We start from the raw sequence: 11,941 nt of genomic DNA on the forward strand, positions 1-11,941 counted from the left end.
GGATAACACCGGTTAAGTCTGGGTTAGGTCCAGGATATGCCCGCATCTGGCACATGATTTTGCCTTCTTCGCATACTTGATGGCCAGATCCTGGGTTTTTTTCGTGTTTGAATCACGTAGTAATGTTGTAACACACTGAAGCAGTCAATTAACCCTGGTTTCGATCAATATTTTGGAGGATAACACCGGTTAGGTCTGGGTTAGGTCTGGGTTATGCCCGCATCTGGCTCATGATTTTGCCTTCTTCGCATACTTGATGGCCAGATCCTGGGTTTTTTTCGTGTTTGAATCACGCAGTAATGTGGTACCACAAAGAAACAGTCCATTAAACCTGGATTTGGACAGTATTTTAGAGGATAACACCGGTTAGGCCTGGGTTAGGTCTGGGATATGCGCTCATCTGGCTTATACTTTCGCCTTTTTCGCAAACTTGTTGGCTAGATCCTGGGTTTTTTCCGGTTTGAATCACGTAGTAATGTTGTAACACACTGAAGCAGTCAATTAAACCTGGTTTCGATCAATATTTCAGAGGATAACACCGGTTAAGTCTGGGTTAGGTCCGGGATATGCCCGCATCTGGCTCATGATTTTGTCTTCTTCGCATACTTGATGGCCAGATCCTGGGTTTTTTTCGTGTTTGAATCACGTAGTAATGTGGTAACACAATGAAGCAGTCAATTAACCCTGGTTTCGATCAATATTTTAGAGGATAACATCGGTTAGGTCTCGGTTAGGTCTGGGTTATGCCCGCATCTGGCTCATGATTTTGCCTTCTTCGCATACTTGTTGGCCAGATCCTGTGTTTTTTTCGTGATTGAATCACGTAGTAATGTGGTAACACACTGAAGCAGTCAATTAACCCTGGTTTCGATCAATATTTTAGAGGATAACACCGGTTAAGTCTGGGTTAGGTCCAGGATATGCCCGCATCTGGCACATGATTTTGCCTTCTTCGCATACTTGATGGCCAGATCCTGGGTTTTTTTCGTGTTTGAATCACGTAGTAATGTTGTAACACACTGAAGCAGTCAATTAACCCTGGTTTCGATCAATATTTTGGAGGATAACACCGGTTAGGTCTGGGTTAGGTCTGGGTTATGCCCGCATCTGGCTCATGATTTTGCCTTCTTCGCATACTTGATGGCCAGATCCTGGGTTTTTTTCGTGTTTGAATCACGCAGTAATGTGGTACCACAAAGAAACAGTCCATTAAACCTGGATTTGGACAGTATTTTAGAGGATAACACCGGTTAGGCCTGGGTTAGGTCTGGGATATGCGCTCATCTGGCTTATACTTTCGCCTTTTTCGCAAACTTGTTGGCTAGATCCTGGGTTTTTTCCGGTTTGAATCACGTAGTAATGTTGTAACACACTGAAGCAGTCAACTAACCCTGGTTTCGATCAATATTTTGGAGGATAACACCGGTTAGGTCTGGGTTAGGTCTGGGATATGCGCGCATCTGGCTCATACTTTCGCCTTTCTCGCAAACTTGTTGGCCAGATCCTGGGTTTTTTTCGTGTTTGAATCACGTAGTAATGTTGTAACACACTGAAGCAGTCAATTAACCCTGGTTTCGATCAATATTTTGGAGGATAACACCGGTTAGGTCTGGGTTAGGTCTGGGTTATGCCCGCATCTGGCTCATGATTTTGCCTTCTTCGCATACTTGATGGCCAGATCCTGGGTTTTTTTCGTGTTTGAATCACGCAGTAATGTGGTACCACAAAGAAACAGTCCATTAAACCTGGATTCGGACAGTATTTTAGAGGATAACACCGGTTAGGTCTGGGTTAGGTCTGGGTTATGCCCGCACCTGGCTCATGATTTTGCCTTCTTCGCATACTTGTTCAGATCCTGGGTTTTTTCCGTGTTTGAATCACGTAGTAATGTGGTACCACACTGAGGCAGTCAATTAAACCTGGTTTCGATCAATATTTTAGAGGATAGCACCGGTTAGGCCTGGGTTAGGTCTGGGATATGCGCTCATCTGGCTTATACTTTCGCCTTTTTCGCAAACTTGTTGGCTAGATCCTGGGTTTTTTCGGGTTTGAATCACGTAGTAATGTTGTAACACACTGAAGCAGTCAACTAACCCTGGTTTCAATCAATATTTTGGAGGATAACACCGGTTAGGTCTGGGTTAGGTCTGGGATATGCGCGCATCTGGCTCATACTTTCGCCTTTCTCGCAAACTTGTTGGCCAGATCCTGGGTTTTTTTCGTGTTTGAATCACGTAGTAATGTTGTAACACACTGAAGCAGTCAATTAACCCTGGTTTCGATCAATATTTTGGAGGATAACACCGGTTAGGTCTGGGTTAGGTCTGGGTTATGCCCGCATCTGGCTCATGATTTTGCCTTCTTCGCATACTTGATGGCCAGATCCTGGGTTTTTTTCGTGTTTGAATCACGCAGTAATGTGGTACCACAAAGAAACAGTCCATTAAACCTGGATTCGGACAGTATTTTAGAGGATAACACCGGTTAGGTCTGGGTTAGGTCTGGGTTATGCCCGCACCTGGCTCATGATTTTGCCTTCTTCGCATACTTGTTCAGATCCTGGGTTTTTTCCGTGTTTGAATCACGTAGTAATGTGGTACCACACTGAGGCAGTCAATTAAACCTGGTTTCGATCAATATTTTAGAGGATAGCACCGGTTAGGTCTGGGTTAGGTCTGGGATATGCGCGCATCTGGCTCATACTTTCGCCTTTCTCGCAAACTTGTTGGCCAGATCCTGGGTTTTTTTCGTGTTTGAATCACGTAGTAATGTGCTAACATACTGAAGGAGTCAATTAAACCTGGTTTCGATCAATATTTTAGAGGATAACACCGGTTAGGTCTGGGTTAGGTCTGGTATATGCGCGCATCTGGTTTATACTTTCGCCTTTTTCGCAAACTTGTTGGCCAGATCCTGGGTTTTTTTCGTGTTTGAATCACGCAGTAATGTGGTACCACACAGAAACAGTCCATTAAACCGGGATTCGGACAGTATTTTATAGGATAACATCGGTTAGGCCTGGGTTTCGTCTGGGTTATGTCCGCACCTGGCTCATGATATTGCCTTCTTCGCATACTTGTTGGCCAGATCCTGGGTTTTTTTCGTGTTTGAATCACGTAGTAATGTGGTAACACACTGAAGCAGTCAATTAACCCTGGTTTTGATTAATATTTTAGAGGATAACACCGGTTAAGTCTGGGTTAGGTCCGGGATATGCCCGCATCTGGCTCATGATTTTGCCTTCTTCGCATACTTGATGGCCAGATCCTGGGTTTTTTTCGCGTTCGAATCACGCAGTAATGTGGTACCACACAGAAACTGTCCATTAAACCTGGATTCGGTCAGTATTTTAGAGGATAACACCGGTTAGGTCTGGGTTAGGTCTGGGATATGCGCGCATCTGGCTTATACTTCCGCCTTTTTCGCAAACTTGTTGGCTAGATCCTGTGTTTTTTTCGGGTTTGAATAACGCAGTAATGTGGTAACACACTGAAGCAGTCAATTAACCCTGGTTTCGATCAATATTTTAGAGGATAACACCGGTTAGGTCTGGGTTAGGTCTGGGTTATGCCCGCACCTGGCTCATGATTTTGCCTTCTTCGCATACTTGTTCAGATCCTGGGTTTTTTTCGTGTTTGAATCACGTAGTAATGTGGTACCACACTGAGGCAGTCAATTAAACCTGGTTTCGATCAATATTTTAGAGGATAGCACCGGTTAGGTCTGGGTTAGGTCTGGGATATGCGCGCATCTGGCTCATACTTTCGCCTTTCTCGCAAACTTGTTGGCCAGATCCTGGGTTTTTTTCGTGTTTGAATCACGTAGTAATGTGCTAACACACTGAAGGAGTCAATTAAACCTGGTTTCGATCAATATTTTAGAGGATAACACCGGTTAGGTCTGGGTTAGGTCTGGTATATGCGCGCATCTGGTTTATACTTTCGCCTTTTTCGCAAACTTGTTGGCCAGATCCTGGGTTTTTTTCGTGTTTGAATCACGCAGTAATGTGGTACCACACAGAAACAGTCCATTAAACCGGGATTCGGACAGTATTTCATAGGATAACATCGGTTAGGCCTGGGTTTCGTCTGGGTTATGTCCGCACCTGGCTCATGATATTGCCTTCTTCGCATACTTGTTGGCCAGATCCTGGGTTTTTTTCGTGTTTGAATCACGTAGTAATGTGGTAACACACTGAAGCAGTCAATTAACCCTGGTTTTGATTAATATTTTAGAGGATAACACCGGTTAAGTCTGGGTTAGGTCCGGGATATGCCCGCATCTGGCTCATGATTTTGCCTTCTTCGCATACTTGATGGCCAGATCCTGGGTTTTTTTCGCGTTCGAATCACGCAGTAATGTGGTACCACACAGAAACTGTCCATTAAACCTGGATTCGGTCAGTATTTTAGAGGATAACACCGGTTAGGTCTGGGTTAGGTCTGGGATATGCGCGCATCTGGCTTATACTTCCGCCTTTTTCGCAAACTTGTTGGCTAGATCCTGTGTTTTTTTCGGGTTTGAATAACGCAGTAATGTGGTAACACACTGAAGCAGTCAATTAACCCTGGTTTCGATCAATATTTTAGAGGATAACACCGGTTATGTCTGGGTTAGGTCCGGGACATGCCCGCATCTGGCTCATGATTTTGCCTTCTTCGCATACTTGATGGCCAGATCCTGGGTTTTTTTCGTGTTTGAATCACGTAGTAATGTGGTAACACACTGAAGCAGTCAATTAACCCTGGTTTTGATCAATATTTTAGAGGATAACACCGGTTAAGTCTGGGTTAGGTTCGGGATATGCCCGCATCTGGCTCATGATTTTGCCTTCTTCGCATACTTGATGGCCAGATCCTGGGTTTTTTTCGCGTTTGAATCACGCAGTAATGTGGTACCACACAGAAACTGTCCATTAAACCTGGATTCGGACAGTATTTTAGAGGATAACACCGGTTAGGTCTGGGTTAGGTCTGGGATATGCGCGCATCTGGCTTATACTTTCGCCTTTTTCGCAAACTTGTTGGCTAGATCCTGGGTTTTTTTCGGGTTTGAATAACGCAGTAATGTGGTACCACACTGAAGCAGTCAATCAAACCTGGTTTCGATCAATATTTTAGAGGATAACACCGGTTAGGTCTGGGTTAGGTCTGGGATATGCGCGCATCTGGCTTATACTTTCGCCTTTTTCGCAAACTTGTTGGCCAGATCCTGGGTTTTTTCCGTGTTTGAATCATGTAGTAGTGTTGTAGCACACTGAGGCAGTCAATTAAACGTGGTTTCGATCAATATATTAGAGGATAACGCCGGTTAGGTCTGGGTTAGGGCTGGGTTATGCCCGCATCTGGCTTATACTTTCGCCTTTTTCGCAAACTTGTTGGCTAGATCCTGGGTTTTTTTCGGGTTTGAATCACGTGTTAATGTGGTACGACACAGAAACAATCCATTAAACCTGGATTCGGATAGTATTTTAGAGGATAACACCGGTTAGGTCTGGGTTAGGTCTGGGATATGCGCGCATCTGGCTTATACTTTCTCCTTTTTCGCAAACTTGTTGGCCAGATCCTGGGTTTTTTTCGTGTTTGAATCACGTAGGAATGTGGTTACACACTGAAGCAGTGAATTAAACCTGGTTTCGATCAATATTTTAGAGGATAACACCGGTTAGGTCTGGGTTAGGTCTGGGTTATGCCCGCATCTGGCTCATGATTTTGCCTTCTTCGCATACTTGTTGGCCAGATCCTGGGTTTTTTTCGTGTTTGAATCACGTAGTAATGTGGTAACACACTGAAGCAGTCAATTAAACCTGGTTTCGATCAATATTTTAGAGGATAACACCGGTTAGGTCTGGGTTAGGTCTGGGCTGTGCCCGCATCTGGCTTATACTTTCGCCTTTTTCGCAAACTTGTTGGCTAGATCCTGGGTTTTTTCGGGTTTGAATATCGTGGTAATGTGGTACGACACAGAAACAATCCATTAAACCTGGATTCGGACAGTATTTCAGAGGATAACACCGGTTAGGTCTGGGTTAGGTCTGGGATATGCGCGCATCTGGCTCATGATTTTGCCTTTTTCGCAAACTTGTTGGCCAGATCCTGGTATTTTTCCGTGTTTGACTCACGTAGTTATGTGGTACCACACTGAGGCAGTCAATTAAACCTGGTTTCGACCAATATTTCAGAGAATAACACCGGTTAGGTCTGGGTTAGGTCTGGGTTATGCCCGCATCTGGCTCATGATTTTGCCTTCTTCGCATACTTGTTGGCCAGATCCTGGGTTTTTTTCGTGTTTGAATCACGTAGTAATGTGGTAACACACTGAAGCAGTCAATTAAACCTGGTTTCGATCAATATTTTAGAGGATAACACCGGTTAGGCCTGGGTTTCGTCGGGGTTATGCCCGCATCTGGCTTATACTTTCGCCTTTTTCGCATACTTGTTGGCCAGATCCTGGGTTTTTTTCGTGTTTGAATCACGTAGTAATGTGGTAACACACTGAAGCAGTCAATTAAACCTGGTTTCGATCAATATTTTAGAGGATAACACCGGTTAGGCCTGGGTTTCGTCGGGGTTATGCCCGCATCTGGCTTATACTTTCGCCTTTTTCGCAAACTTGTTGGCTAGATCCTGGGTTTTTTCGGGTTTGAATATCGTGGTAATGTGGTACGACACAGAAACAATCCATTAAACCTGGATTCGGACAGTATTTCAGAGGATAACACCGGTTAGGTCTGGGTTAGGTCTGGGATATGCGCGCATCTGGCTCATGATTTTGCCTTTTTCGCAAACTTGTTGGCCAGATCCTGGGTTTTTTTCGTGTTTGAATCACGTAGTAATGTTGTACCACACTGAGGCAGTCAATTAAACCTGGTTTCGATCAATATTTAAGAGGATAACACCGGTTAGGCCTGGGTTTCGTCTGGGTTATGTCCGCATCTGGCTCATGATTTTGCCTTCTTCGCATACTTGTTGGCCAGATCCTGGGTTTTTTTCGTGTTTGAATCACGCAGTAATGTGGTAACACACTGGAGCAGTCAATTAAACCTGGTTTCGGTCAATATTTTAGAGGATAACACCGGTTAGGTCTGGGTTAGGTCTGGGATATTCGCGCATCTGGCTTATACTTTCGCATTTTCGCAAACTTGTTGGCCAGATCCTGGGTTTTTTTCGTGTTTGAATCACGTAGTAATGTTGTACCACACTGAGGCAGTCAATTAAACATGGTTTCGATCAATATTTCAGAGGATAACACCGGTTAAGTCTGGGTTAGGTCCGGGATTTGCCCGCATCTGGCTCATGATTTTGCCTTCTTCGCATACTTGATGGCCAGATCCTGGGTTTTTTCGTGTTTGAATCACGCAGTAATGTGGTACCACACAGAAACAGTCCATTAAACCTGGATTCGGACAGTATTTTGGAGGATAACACCGGTTAGGCCTGGGTTTCGTCTGGGTTATGTCCGCATCTGGCTCATGATTTTGCCTTCTTCGCATACTTGTTGGCCAGATCCTGGGTTTTTTTCGTGTTTGAATCACGCAGTAATGTGGTAACACACTGAAGCAGTCAATTAAACCTGGTTTCGATCAATATTTTAGAGGATAACACCGGTTAGGTCTGGGTTAGGTCGGGGATATGCCCGCATCTGGCTCATGATTTTGCCTTCTTCGCATACTTGTTGGCCAGATCCTGGGTTTTTTTCGTGTTTGAAACACGTAGTAATGTGGTAAAACACTGAAGCAGTCAATTAACCCTGCTTTCGATCAATATTTTGGAGGATAACACCGGTTAGGTCTGGGTTAGGTCTGGGTTATGCCCGCATCTGGCTCATGATTTTGCCTTCTTCGCATACTTGTTGGCCAGATCCTGGGTTTTTTTCGTGATTGAATCACGTAGTAATGTGGTAACACAATGAAGCAGTCAATTAACCCTGGTTTCGATCAATATTTTAGAGGATAACACCGGTTAGGTCTGGGTTAGGTCGGGGATATGCCCGCATCTGGCTCATGATTTTGCCTTCTTCGCATACTTGTTGGCCAGATCCTGGATTTTTTTCGTGATTGAATCACGTAGTAATGTGGTAACACACTGAAGCAGTCAATCAAACCTGGTTTCGATCAATATTTTAGAGGATAACACCGGTTAGGTCTGGGTTAGGTCTGGGATATGCCCGCATCTGGCTCATGATTTTGCCTTCTTCGCATACTTGTTGGCCTGATCCTGGGGTTTTTTCGTGTTTGAATCACGTAGTAATGTGGTAACACACTGAAGCAGTCAATTAAACCTGGTTTCGATCAATATTTTAGAGGATAACACTGGTTAGGTCTGGGTTAGGTCTGGGATATGCGCGCATCTGGCTTATACTTTCGCCTTTTTCGCAAACTTGTTGGCCAGATCCTGGGTTTTTTCCGTGTTTGAATCACGTAGTAATGTTGTACCACACTGAGGCAGTCAATTAAACCTGGATTCGGACAGTATTTTAGAGGATAACACCGGTTAGGTCTGGGTTAGGTCTGGGTTATGCCCGCATCTGGCTCATGATTTTGCCTTCTTCGCATACTTGTTGGCCAGATCCTGGGTTTTTTCCGTGTTTGAATCACGTAGTAATGTGGTAACACAATGAAGCAGTCAATTAAACCTGGTTTCGATCAATATTTTAGAGGATAACACCGGTTAGGTCTGGGATATGCGGGCATCTGGCTTATACTTTCGCCTTTTTCGCAAACTTGTTGGCCAGATCCTGGGTTTTTTCCGTGTTTGAATCACGTAGTAATGTTGTACCACACTGAGGCAGTCAATTAAACCTGGATTCGGACAGTATTTTAGAGGATAACACCGGTTAGGTCTGGGATATGCGGGCATCTGGCTTATACTTTCGCCTTTTTCGCAAACTTGTTGGCCAGATCCTGGGTTTTTCTCGTGTTTGAATCACGTAGTAATGTAGTAACACACTGAACCAGTCAATTAAACCTGGTTTCGATCAATATTTTAGAGGATAACACCGGTTAGGTCTGGGTTAGGTCTGGTATATGCGCGCATCTGGCTCATGATTTTGCCTTTTTTGCAAACTTGTTGGCCAGATCCTGGGTTTTTTTCGTGTTTGAATCACGTAGTAATGTTGTACCACACTGAGGCAGTCAATTAAACCTGGATTCGGACAGTATTTTAGAGGATAACACCGGTTAGGTCTGGGTTAGGTCTGGGTTATGCCCGCATCTGGCTCATGATTTTGCCTTCTTCGCATACTTGTTGGCCAGATCCTGGGTTTTTTTCGTGTTTGAATCACGTAGTAATGTGGTAACACAATGAAGCAGTCAATTAACCCTGGTTTCGATCCATATTTTGGAGGATAACACCGGTTAGGTCTGGGTTATGCCCGCATCTGGCTCATGATTTTGCCTTTTTCGCATACTTGTTGGCCAGATCCTGGGTTTTTGTCGTGTTTGAATCACGTAGTAATGTAGTAACACACTGAACCAGTCAATTAAACCTGGTTTCGATCAATATTTTAGAGGATAACACCGGTTAGGTCTGGGATATGCGCGCATCTGGCTTATACTTTCGCCTTTTTCGCAAACTTGTTGGCCAGATCCCGGGTTTTTTCCGTGTTTGAATCACGTAGTAATGAGGTAACACACTGAAGCAGTCAATTAAACCTGGTTTCGATCAATATTTTAGAGGATAACACCGGTTAGGTCTGGGTTAGGTCTGGGTTATGCCCGCATCTGGCTCATGATTTTGCCTTCTTCACATACTTGTTGGCCAGATCCTGGGTTTTTTTCGTGTTTGAATCACGTAGTAATGTGGTAACACAATGAGGCAGTCAATTAACCCTGGTTTCGATCAATATTTTAGAGGATAACATCGGTTAGGTCTGGGTTAGGTCCGGGATATGCCCGCATCTGGCTCATGATTTTGCCTTCTTCGCATACTTGTTGGCCAGATCCTGGATTTTTTTCGTGATTGAATCACGTAGTAATGTGGTAACACACTGAAGCAGTCAATCAAACCTGGTTTCGATCAATATTTTAGAGGATAACACCGGTTAGGTCTGGGTTAGGTCTGGGATATGCCCGCATCTGGCTCATGATTTAGCCTTCTTTGCATACTTGATGGCCAGATCCTGGGTTTTTTTCGTGTTTGAATCACGTAGTAATGTGGTAACACAATGAAGCAGTCAATTAACCCTGGCTTCGATCAATATTTTAGAGGATAACACCGGTTAGGTCTGGGTTAGGTCTGGGATATTCGCGCATCTGGCTTATACTTTCGCCTTTTTCGCAAACTTGTTGGCCAGATCCTGGGTTTTTCTCGTGTTTGAATCACGCAGTAATGTGGTAACACACTGAAGCAGTCAATTAAACCTGGTTTCGATCAATATTTTAGAGGATAACACCGGTTAGGTCTGGGTTAGGTCTGGGATATTCGCGCATCTGGCTTATACTTTCGCCTTTTTCGCAAACTTGTTGGCCAGATCCTGGGTTTTTCTCGTGTTTGAATCACGCAGTAATGTGGTAACACACTGAAGCAGTCAATTAAACCTGGTTTCGATCAATATTTTAGAGGATAACACCGGTTAGGTCTGGGTTAGGTCTGGGATATTCGCGCATCTGGCTTATACTTTCGCCTTTTTCGCAAACTTGTTGGCCAGATCCTGGGTTTTTTTCGTGTTTGAATCACGTAGTAATGTTGTACCACACTGAGGCAGTCAATTAAACCTGGTTTCGATCAGTATTTCAGAGGATACCACCGGTTAAGTCTGGGTTAGTTCCGGGATATGCCCGCATCTGGCTCATGATTTTGCCCTCTTCGCATACTTGATGGCCAGATCCTGGGTTTTTTTCGTGTTTGAATCACGTAGTAATGTGGTAACACAATGAAGCAGTCAATTAACCCTGGTTTCGATCAATATTTTAGAGGATAACACCGGTTATGTCTGGGTTAGGTCTGGGTTATGCCCGCATCTGGCTCATGATTTTGCCTTCTTCGTATACTTGTTGGCCAGATCCTGGGTTTTTTTCGTGATTGAATCACGTAGTAATGTGGTAACACACTGAAGCAGTTAATCAAACCTGGTTTCGATCAATATTTTAGAGGATAACACCGGTTAGGTCTGGGTTAGGTCTGGGATATGCCCGCATCTGGCTCATGATTTTGCCTTCTTCGCATACTTCCTGGCCTGATCCTGGGGTTTTTTCGTGTTTGAATCACGTAGTAATGTGGTAACACACTGCAGCAGTCAACTAAACCTGGTTTCGATCAATATTTTAGAGGATAACACCGGGTAGGTCTGGGTTAGGTCTGGGATATGCGCGCATCTGGCTTATACTGTCGCCTTTTTCGCAAACTTGTTGGCCAGATCCTGGGTTTTTCCCGTGTTTGAATCACGTAGTAATGTTGTACCACACTGAGGCAGTCAATTAAACCTGGATTCGGACAGTATTTTAGAGGATAACACCGGTTAGGTCTGGGTTAGGTCTGGGTTATGCCCGCATCTGGCTCATGATTTTGCCTTCTTCGCATACTTGTTGGCCAGATCCTGGGTTTTTTTCGTGTTTGAATCACGTAGTAATGTGGTAACACAATGATGCAGTCAATTAACCCTGATTTCGATCCATATTTTGGAGGATAACACCGGTTAGGTCTGGGTTATGCCCGCATCTGGCTCATGATTTTGCCTTTTTCACAAACTTGTTGGCCAGATCTTGGGTTTTTTTCGTGTTTGAATCACGTAGTAATGTGGTAACACACTCAAGCAGTCAATTAAACCTCGTTTCGCTCAGTATTTTAGACGATAACACCGGTTAGGTCTGGGTTAGGTCTGGGATATTCGCGCATCTGGCTTATACTTTCGCCTTTTTCGCAAACTTGTTGGCAAGATCCTGGGTTTTTCTCGTGTTTGAATCACGCAGTAATGTGGTAACACACTGAAGCAGTCAATTAAA

This window comes from Colletes latitarsis, unplaced genomic scaffold (assembly GCF_051014445.1).
Source record: "Colletes latitarsis isolate SP2378_abdomen unplaced genomic scaffold, iyColLati1 scaffold0002, whole genome shotgun sequence".
Classification (NCBI taxonomy): Eukaryota; Metazoa; Arthropoda; class Insecta; order Hymenoptera; family Colletidae; genus Colletes; species Colletes latitarsis.